Source organism: Moschus berezovskii, chromosome 14, assembly GCF_049115385.1.
Source record: "Moschus berezovskii isolate FMDL1 chromosome 14, NW_MosBer_1.0, whole genome shotgun sequence".
Classification (NCBI taxonomy): domain Eukaryota; kingdom Metazoa; phylum Chordata; class Mammalia; order Artiodactyla; family Moschidae; genus Moschus; species Moschus berezovskii.
In genome coordinates, this window is record NC_142473.1 from 87483194 (window position 1) to 87490235 (window position 7042).

The following is a 7042-nucleotide window of genomic DNA, read 5'->3' on the forward strand; positions in this document are numbered from 1 at the left end:
CAGCGGGCTACAGTCCATGGACTCGAAAGAGTCAGACACGACTTAGCGACTAAACCACCACATTCACATAATTGTGAATTAATTATGCTTCAGTTAAAAAATTAAAAGTAAAAAAAAAATTTTTGTAAAAGAATGAAAGGGAGGGAACAGCTTCTAAGTTGAACTGTGGTGGGCCCACTGTAAACTTATGGGTGAGGAGGAGGAGACCTTCCCACTGGACTCTGGCATATTCGAGGACCAGCTCTGGGATAGGATGTCCAGGCCTGCAACCCCGACTCTTCCCCAGAGGCCAGCTCTCCAGCCCTTCACACTGTGTCGCCTTTATACATCTGATGACAGTTCCCCTGTTCAGTTCAGTTCAGTCGCTCAGTCGTGTCAGACTCTTTGCGACCCCATGAACCGCAGCACGCCAGGCCTCCCTGTCCATCACCAACTCCCAGAGTTTACCCAAACCCGTGTCCATTGAGTCGGTGATGCCATCTAACCATCGCATCCTCTGTCGTCCCCTTCTCCTGCCTTCAGTCTTTCCCAACATCAGGGATTCCCCTATAAAACTCTTGCTCATCCCTCATCCATCAAGTTTGAATCTAAATCAACATCTCTCCCTCTCTCCTTCTTAACTTCTCCCTTTCTCTCTTTCTCTCGCGTATTCTCCTCAGGTTGAGGAAAGGTGTCTTTGGCTCCTAAAACATGTTGTTTCCAACTCTAAATACAGACATCAGCCCATGCTGTTAGGACTATTTGAGTGTGGGTAGAGCTTCCCAGGTGGTGCTAGTGGTAAAGAACTGTGCCTGCCAGTGCAGGAGACATGAAAGACACAGGTTTGATCCCTGGGTCAGGGAGATCCCCTGGAGAAGGACATGGCAATCCTCTCCAGTATTCTTGCCTGGGAACACCATTGACAGGGAGCCTGGCGGACTGCAGTCCACAGGGTCGCAAAAAGCTGGACATGACTGAAGCGACTGAACATCACGCATGGAGTAGAGACGTCTTTCAAGGTTTGAGCAGCTCTCAGCCCTTCACACTGTGTCGCCTTTATACGTCTGATGACGGTTCCCCTGTTCAGTTCAGTTCAGTCACTGCTTTATCTCATTATGGGTTTGGCGGTGGTGGTGGTTTAGTCACCAAGTCCTGTCCGATTCTTGCGACCCCATGGACATAGTCTGCCAGGCTCTTCTGTCCATGGGATTCTCCAGGCAAGAATACTGCACTGGGTTGCCATTTCCTTCTCCAGGGGATGCTCCTGACCCAGGAATCGAACCCGCGTCTTGTGCACTGCAGGCAGATTCTTTACCAACTGAGCTACGAGGGAAGCCCCGTTATGGGTTTAACAACAATTAAATAACCCAACCACCTGTGACTTGGTGGTGGTGATTTAGTCACTAAGTTGTGTCCGACTCTTGCGACCCAATGGACAGAGGAGCCTGGCAGGCTACAGTCCATGGGATTCTCCAGGCAAGAATACTGGAGTGGATTGCCATTTCCTTCTCTAGGGGATCTTCCCAACCCAGGAATCGAACCCGGGTATCCTGCATTGTAGGCAGATTCTTTACCAACTGAGCTACAAGGGAAGACTTGGCCAGATGTATTCTTGCTAAATTTATAATAAAATGCAGATGACTTACTGCATATGGCCAACAAGGTGTTTAGTCAAAGGGACTATGCAGTGTGTGGTCCTATCAAAGGTAAACACTCTGTCTTCAGGGATGTCAGACAATTTCAACAACATCCTATCCGCAGAAGCTGAAAGTGAAGTCTCAGTGGCTCAGCAGATTCCTTGAGCACTCCCTAACCGTCACTGCTGCCAGGTTGTGGTGGGTTTGCATCGAGCTCTCAGGGCACAGCTTCAAAAGGAAAAGCAATGCTGGAGCTCTGCCACAGACCTAGAGGTCCTGATTCAGCCAGCGCTAGGCTGTTAGTTTTTCGATGAGGGTCAGTGTAAGGTTGAAATGGAAAACTGCCTCCTAAGTGGCCTCAGGCCAACAGTTCCAAACATATGGTTTAGCTGCTATTCCAGTGGCCAGTAAACAGAGAGTAAAACATCAGCAGGTAGCTCAGGAAACCAAGATGCTTTGGGATTGGCAGGAACCATGTTGGGATGCCATTACAAATGGGCAAAGGTCCATTGGGAGGTAAAAATACAAATGTCACCTAAGAAGCAGGGGGACCTGGGAACAAGACAGGCTTTTTCTTTATCAATTATTTTTTCCCTTGCCTTTTTCACTCACTAAGTATGTCCAACTCTTTGTGACCCCGTGGACTGCAGCATGCCAGGCTTCCCTGTCCTTCACCAACTCACAGAGCCTTCTCAAGCACATGTCCATCAAGTCAGCAATGCCATCCAACCATCTCATCTTCTGTCGTCCCCTTCTCCTCCTCCCTTCAATCTTTTCCAGCATCAGGGTCTTTTTCAATTAGTGTGTTCTTCACATCAGGTGGCCAAAGTATCGGAGTTTCAGCTTTAGCATCAGCCCTTCCAATGAATATTCAGGACTGATTTCCTTTAGGATGGACAGCTTGGATATCCTTGCAGTCCAAGGGACTCTCAAGAGTCTTCTCCAAGTTCAAAAACATCAATTCTTCGGCACTCAGCTTTCTTTATAGTCCAACTCTCATGTCCATACATGACCACTGGAAAAACCATAGCCTTGACTAGATGGACCTTTGTTGGCAAAGTAATGTCTCCACTATGTAATATTCTTCCAAGGAGCAAGTGTCTTTTAACTTCATGGCTGCATGTTGAGGCTGGCTCAACAAGCCAGGGTTTTCCGAAAGCACAATAGGGGGAGAGAATGAGAAAGACATGAGAATTGAAAGCAAGGATCAGAAGACCAACACAGCTCCTAGGTGAAGGTGCCCAAACTGATCAACTCAGCTTTATTACATGTTTTCAGGCAGGGGAGTCTGCGCAAGGGAGACCGTGCTCTCAGAAGCATATGGAGCCACAAGGCTGTTAAGATAGTCTAGGAATGTAACATAAAGATGAACTAAGAAAGATTTACTTGTACTAATGATTTAGGTTGCTGTCTCAATAACAAAGCTCCGGATGCGAAAAACATTTGACTCAGAGACGCCAGGTCATGGAACAGTCTGATGATAGCTTTCCACCTCCAGGCACACATCCTGCTTTCAAGATGTTTTTCTGTTCCCTCTGGACTTAATCGAAGAGTCCTATGTCTTAAGGTATCTGGTCAGCAAGGTTGATAATGCTTTCGCATGCCTTTCCTGGGGTGTGCTTTTTCTCTCTTGTACTTGCTTCCTACAGTGGCAGTCACCATCTACAGTGATTTTGGAGTGCAAAAAAAAAAAAAAAAAAGGCTCTCACTGTTTCCATTGTTTTCCCATCTATTTGCCATGAAGTGATGGGATGGGATGCCATGATCTTAGTTTTCTGAATGTTGAGTTTTAAGCCAACTTTTTCATTCTCCTCCTTCACTTTCATCAAGAGGCTCTTTAGTTCTTCACTCTTTGCCATAAGGGTGGGGTCATCTGTGTATCTGAGGTTATTGATATTTCTCCTTGAAATCTTGATTCCAGCTTGTTCTTCATTCAGCCCAACATTTCGCATGATGTAGTCTGCATACAAGTTAAATAAGCAGGGAGACAATATGCAGCCTTGACTTACTCCTTTCCCAATTTTGAACCAGTCTGTTGTTCCATGTCCGGTTCTAACTTTCCTTCGTGACCTGCACACAGATTTCTCAGGAGGCAGATAAGGTGGTCTGGTATTCCCATCACTTGAAGAATTTTCCATAGTTTGTTGTGACACACAGTCAAAGGCTTTAGAATCCCAGGGACGGGGGAGCCTGGTGGGCTGCCGTCTATGGGGTCGCACAGAGTCAGACACGACTGAAGTGACTTAGCAGCAGCAGCAGCAGCAGTGACTATATAACATCCAGCTGAAGACTAGCAGGGGAGTACGCTTTCTGCCCCATTCTGATGCCTATACCAGAAGCTTTCTCTATCTCCTTTATACTTTAATAAAACTTTATTACACAAAAACTCTGAGCAATCAAGCCCCGTCTCTGGCCCCGGATTGAATTCTTCTCCTCCAGAGGCCAAGAATCCCAGCATCTTTTCATTCAGCAACAACCTTTCAGTTATCTGGGTCATGAAGATCTTTTTCCGTATAGTTCTTCTGTGTATTCTTAATACACCTCTTCTTAATATCATCTGCTTCTGTTAAGTCCATACTATTTCTGCCCTTCATGGGGCCCGTTTTTGCATGAAATGTTCCCTTAGTATCTCTTATTTTATTGAAGAGATCTCTAGTCTTTCCCATTCTATTGTTTTCCTCTATTTCTTTGCATTGATCACCGAGGAAGGCTTTATCTCTCCTTGTTATTCTTTGGAACTCGCATTCAAATGGGTACATCTTTCTTTTTCTCCTTTGCTTTTTGCTTCTCTTCTTTTCACAGCTATTTGTAAGGCCTCCTCAGAAAACCATTTTGCCTTTTTGCATTTCTTTTTCTTGGGGATGGTCTTGATCCTTGCCTCCTGTACAGTGTCACAAACCTACATCCATACTTCTTCAGGCACCTGTCTTTCAGATCTAATCCCTTGAATCTATTTCTCACTTCCACTGTATAATCATAAGGGATTTGATTCAGGTCATACCTGAATGGTCTAGTAGTTTTCCCTACTTTCCTCAATTTAAGTCTGAATTTAGCAATACGGAGTTTATAATCAGAGCCACAGTCAGCTCCCGGTCTTGTTTTTGCTGACTGTATAGAGCTTCTCCATCTTTGTCTGCAAAGAATATAATCAATTTGATTTTGGTATTGACCATCTGGTGATGTCCAGGTGAAGAATCTCCTCCTGTGTTGTTGGAAGAGGGTGTTTGCTATGACCATTGCTTTCTCTTGGCAAAACTCTGTTAGCCTTTGCCATGCTTCTTTTTGAAGGTCACAAACAAAACCCTTGTGTGCACCAGGACCCAGGAGAAAGGAGAAGTGACCCCACAAGAGACTGACCCAGACTTGCCAGTGAGTGTCCAGGAGTCTCCAGTGGAGGAGTGGGTCAGGAGTGGCCTGCTACAGGGTCGGGGGCACTGAGTGCAGCAGTGTGTGCAGGGGAGCTTTTGAAGGCAGTCAACATTTCCTTCATTACCTCCACCAGAGTTTGGTCTCAGGGCAAACAACAAGGAGGAAGCACAGCTCCATCCATCAATAGAAAACTGAATTAAACATTTACTGATTATTACATATGAAACAGATCTCCAGCCCAGATTCGATGCATGAGACAGGGTGCTCAGGGCTAGTGCACTGGGATGACCCTGAGGGATGGGATGGGGAGGAGGTGGGAGGGGGGTTCAGCATGGGGAACACATGTACACCCATGGCTGACTCATGTCGATGTATGGCAAAACCACTACAATATTGTAAAGTAATTCAGTTCAGTTCAGTCGCTCAGTCGTGTCCGACTCTCCGCGACCCCATGAATCACAGCACGCCAGGCCTCCCTGTCCATCACCAACTCCCGGAGTTCACTCAAACTCATGTCCACAGAATCGGTGATGCCATCCAGCCATCTCATTCTCCGTCGTCCCCTTCTCCTCCCGCCCCCAACCTTTCCCAGCATCAGAGTCTTTTCCAGTGAGTCAACTCGTCTCATGAGGTGGCCAAAGTACTGGAGTTTCAGCTTTAGTTAGCCTCCAATTAAAATGAATTAATTAATTTAAAAAAAAGATTTACTCAGTATGGCCCCGCCATCAGAACAAGACCCACCCTCCCCGTCTCTGCCATCAGGAAGCTTCCATAAGCCTCCACCCTTTGCCTTTCCCTGCATCTCAGAGGGCTGGTGAATGGCCGGCGTCGTCGCCGTCGTGAAGCTGAAGCGTCTGTCTCTGCGTCCCTGTCCTTCTTTCCCTTCAGCCTGTCACACCTTGCCGTGGTCAGTTCTGTGCCCCTTCCTGACCCTCCCTGGGCATTCACTATCATGTATTAAATGTGAGTTCTTGCATTTCGCTCATCATTCAGCTGTAGTGCATTAGTATCTCTAACTCAACGTGTCAAAAGTAGAATTCACAGACACACAGGCCAACAGCAGCTCCCTCCCTGGATTTGTCACACCAGTTAAGGAAGACTATCCTTACTCCATTTACTCAAGCCAAAAGCCCAGAAATCATCACTGAAGCCTCTTTTTCTCTTGTTTCTTGAACCCCCCATCCATACACAAAGCTCATGGTTTTGCCTTCAAAATAAACAGGGACTTCCTCCATTTATTCAGTGAACTCTAGGCTTCCACTGAAGGGGGCATGGGTCCAATCCCTGGTCAGGTAACTAAGATTCCCCCACCCCTTGAAGTGCAGCCAAAAATAAAAATAAAAAAAATAAATACATGTAGAATCCAACCAGTATTCACACCTCCACCACTGTGGAGGCAGGCAAGCTGTGCCCGCCACATTGGTGGAAAGCTGGAAGAACCTCCTGCTAATTGCTTTCTTCATCTTCATCCACTCTTGTCCCCTAGAGTTTTTGGTTCACACAGCTGCCAGCGGTTTTGTTTTTTAAGTCAGGTTATATTATAAGCTTATTTCAAACTGTTAGAATAAATCTTCAATTTATAATAAAATCCAACCCACAAAGTGCTTAGTGGCAATGACAAAAACAAGTGCTCCTTAAGGTATGTTCCTTCCCAGGACAAATTCTCTGTCCCTAGAAATGTCGGGCAACTTCAATAGCACCATTCTCTACTGCTTCTTCCTTTTTACAACTTTTTAACATCTCCAGGGTCTACAAAGATAAGAGAATCTGTAAGTCCCTTGTGCAATAATTCGTTCTCAATCTACGAATGGTTACTGTTAATATCAGTTACCTGTTTGCTCTAAGATGATTTAAGGAAAAACAGTGATTTGATGAAACTCTCATTTTTTCTCTTTTCTTCTAGCTTTTTACAGTTACAGTTCTAAAGTTTATTTTCTCCAAACCCCACTGAGTACCTGGAATTTAAGCAGTGATTATAGTTTCTCTGTATATATTTTACATTAAGCCAAGTTAGGAAAAGCTTTCAGTACTATTCCAACATCATCGACTTTTACATA